This window comes from Pelodiscus sinensis, chromosome 2, assembly GCF_052426305.1.
Source record: "Pelodiscus sinensis isolate ZL-2025 chromosome 2, ASM5242630v1, whole genome shotgun sequence".
Classification (NCBI taxonomy): Eukaryota; Metazoa; Chordata; order Testudines; family Trionychidae; genus Pelodiscus; species Pelodiscus sinensis.
In genome coordinates, this window is record NC_143053.1 from 5,372,099 (window position 1) to 5,376,017 (window position 3,919).

A 3,919-nucleotide genomic window follows, 5' to 3' on the forward strand; every position below is an offset into this window, starting at 1 on the left:
CTGATCAGCTGTTTGTCCTCTTAGCGTGCTAGTCCGGACGCTCCCCTGCCGACATCAAAGCCCTTTGTCGGAAGCCCCGGTAAACCTCATCCCACGAGGAATAACGGGGCTGCCGACAAAGGGCTTTGATGTCGGCAGGGGAGCGTCCAGACTAGCGCGCTGAGCGGACAAACAGCTGATCAGCTGTTTGTCGGCTCAGCGCGGCAGCCATGTAAATTTAAATGAAGCCGCGATCATTTAAATCGCGGCTTCATTTGCCTTTGCCTATGTGTCTAATCTACATGCCTCTGACGACAGAGGCATGTAGTCTAGACACAGCCTCAGGGTACATCTACACTGCAACGCTATTTCGAAATAACTAGGGCTGTTCTGAAATAACTTCATCCATGTCTACGCAGCAGGCAGTTATTTCGAAATAGTGTCAAAATACTGGCAAGCTGGAGGACTTCTTACTCTGACTCCTGTACCCTCCTTGTACGTGGAGTAAGGGAAGTCGGAGGAAGAGTGCTCTATTTTGAAATAAGTGTGGTGTAGACTCTTCCAATTTTGAAATAAGCTATTTCAAAATAAGATACACAATTGATGTAGCTCAATTTGCGTCGCTTATTTCAAGGGAAGCCCTGCTGTGCAGACGTGTCCTTAAAAGACAGTTAGGGGTAAATTAGAGCTAAATAACAGCACATGACACTGAGAACCAGGACTGGTGGCTGTCCACAAACTTTAGGGCTCATCTAGACTACGCTGAAGTTTTGAAAGGGGATAAGCAAATTCTGTGGGAATTTGCATATCGTCTTCCAATCTCACTTTTGAAAGCAGAGCTTTCGAAAGTGAAAGTAGTCAGGATGAGTTTTTTCCGACAACCCCCCCTTTTTCGAAAAGCCGCGTAAACCTCAAATGCCCGTGGAATTTGCATATCCTCTTTCGAAACTTCAGCATAGTCTAGACATAGCCTATGGGACTGCAGGAAACTTGGCCACACCCGTGATAAGTGGGCATTCAGCTAACTCCAATCATGCCGGACTGTGGGTGTTGTTGGATCAGAGAGTGCCAGACTAGAGAGGTTCAGCCTGTAGTTTAGGATCTAGTGTCATCGCAAATGGTGCATGGTAGGTAGGGCACAAGAACGGGTCACACCACGGCCAGCGAGGCATCTGATCCTGGTCTGGATGCCAGTGATCGAATTCCCATCAGCTTCCATGGGCGCAGACGCAGGGGACAAGGAAACACATCGGATGTGCAGAACTGAAGTAGAGATGCTACCAGCACTGTTCCCAAGGGCGTGGGTGGTGTCTGGCCCCTGAGACCAAGGTCCCATGGACATGTGGCTGAAAGAAATGAGCCCCTAATGTTCTGATCCAGCTGGAAGGGTCCTCCCCAGCTGACTGTTGTGGGTCGGTCCCAGAGGAATTTTTCAGAGAGCTACACAGCCCATAGGACTCACCCACGGACAAGTGATGGGCAGGAAGAGGCTGACGGCAGAGGAAGACAAATGCTACCGAATCTGATGCATTCTCTCTCCCAATGGGTTCTCTCTAAGGACAGGAAGCCCTGTCCCCAGCCACCGCATTCATTGGTAGACGATCCTCCGACCACTGCAACGTCCGCTCTTGGAGCAAAGTTGGTTCTTTTCCCCTTTGCACCAGACCAGCTTTCCCAGGACTAGGTTTGTGTGGTGGACAAACCACCTTATTTAGCTTCTGGGACGGGTATCCCACCGAAACCAGGCTATTAGCCAGGATTGCTAGCACTGTCTTGCGAGGACCTCTTACTTCCAGCAGATGGAGACAGAGGACAGGGCTTCAAGGCCGTGTGCAAGTTGCTCTCTAGCTGCCACCATGGAAAACGGTATGTGGTTGGTAGAATCGTAGACGCTACAGGCGGAAGAGGCCAGTTGGGTCATTCAGCTCCTCTTTCCTGGAGTCAGTGTGGTGTACTCTCTCCTTTTTTGTCTCTTCCTCTTTTATCTTTAGCAACGTGGCTTCTGCTGCTTCCTCTGGGGAACGATCCCAGAGTTGTATCGTTCTTACACATCTCCTGAGATTCAGTCTACATGTCCTTTTATCCATTTCCCACCCCCTTTGCTCCAGCTGTAGCCTCCCAAATCTATGTCGCACTCCCACCCCACCTACTCTTGTTAGCTGTCTACACTACAGAGTTTTGTCAGAAAAATGGCCGTTTTTCCGACAAAACTTGAGGAACATCCACATGGCCATTGCGCTCTTCCACAAGAAAATCGAAAGAACAGAGGGGTTTTTCTGGCATTGGTAATCCTCATTCTATGAGAAAGAAGCTTTTTTGTGAAAGAAGGGAAGAGGGAGGTTTTTTTCGGAAGACAAGGAAAGAGGAAAAAGCACAGGTGTTCTGGTGGCCATTCCATCCATAGCAATCACAGCTTACATGCGAGAGAGCGTCCATTCTGTCCGGACACTCTCTTTCGAAAAAGCAGATCCCTTTTTTTATACACTTTTGGGCTACGTCTACACTGGCACCCTTTTCCAGAAATGCTTAAAACGGAACAGTTTTCCGTTATAAGTATTTCTGGAAAAAGCGCGTTTACATTGGCAGGATGCTTTTCCGGAAAAGCACTTTTTCCAGAAAAGCGTCCATGGCCAATGTAGACGCACTTTTCCGCAAAAAAGCCCCAATTGTTATTTTCGCGATTGGGGCTTTTTTGCGGAAAAGAAATCTGTGCTGTCTACACTGGCCCTTTTCCGGAACAGTTTTTCCGGAAAAGGACTTTTGCCCGAACGGGAGCAGCTAGTTTTTCCGAAAAGCACTGATGATTTTACAGTAGATCGTCAGTGCTTTTCCGGAAAAGCAAGCGGCCAGTGTAGACAGCTGGTAAGTTATTCCGGAAAAGCGGCTGCTTTTCTGGAATAAGTGGCCAGTGTAGACACAGCCTTGCAGTGTGGACACTCTCTTTCAGAAGAAGTTTTCTCAGAAGATCTCCCAGCAGAGCCAGGCCCAGTAAGGCTGCTAATACAATCAATCCTAGTATCTTTATACCCTTAACCAAACAGTCTGAAGTCAGGGCATCCAATTACAGAAATCATCAATTAAACTAGGAAAAACAAAGCCTTATCAGCAAGATGGTGGACAGGTTCAAGGGAGTGAATCTTCCTTCTCAACCAGCCCAATTAACACATTCCAACAGCCCATCCTGTAGGCCTCTCTCTGGGGGTGACAGAAAGTTCACTCTGGTCTACGAGCTAAAGCGAGACGCTGAAAAGGTTTCTGTTATACAAAATGGCTTCTAGCTCAATATGGAAATGGTTTCCACAGAATCAAGTTTCGATCCTTATTGCCGGTATCTTTCTGGTAAGGCCGCACTCAGAAGCAAAGGTCAGTGTTCCAGCTACGGCGGCGCATCTTCCATCCCCAAGCAGCATTATCACATCACGCCCCTCCCGCCCCCGCCCGCCTGGTGTTTCTGCTCCTGAGTCTTCTGGGCCTTTCGTTGCACTGCTGCACCACGTCTAGAAGGCTGTCGGGGACTCCCCCCCAGAACAGCCTGTACAATAGGTGGGAAGCTTTGCCGTCAGCAAATGAAATTAATGGGGAGCAGGTTTAAAACTAATAAAAGGAAGTTCGTCTTCACACAGCGTGTTGCCAACCTGTGGAACTCCTTGCCAGAGGAGGCGGTGAAGGCTAGGACTATAATAGAGTTTAAAGAGAAGCTGGATAAATTCATGGAGGTTAGGTCCATAAAAGGCTATTAGCCAGGGGATAAAATGGTGTCCTTGGCCTCTGTTTGTCAGAGGCTGGAGAGGGATGGCAGGAGACAAATCGCTTGATCATTGTCTTCGGTCCACCCTCTCTGGGGTACCTGGTGCTGGCCACTGTCGGTAGACAGGAAACTGGGCTAGATGGACCTTTGGTCTGACCCAGTACGGCCGTTCTTATGTTCTTATGTCAGCAG

The 3,919-nt window shown here is 48.7% G+C and overlaps 1 non-coding gene across 1 annotated transcript; it reads right to left on the minus strand.

Moving 5' to 3' along the window:
- Positions 1-191, minus strand: LOC149525225 (small nucleolar RNA SNORD17). The gene has a single exon (XR_016349002.1). It is a non-coding gene; the product is annotated as a small nucleolar RNA SNORD17 (small nucleolar RNA).
- Positions 192-3,919: the final 3,728 nt, after the last annotated feature.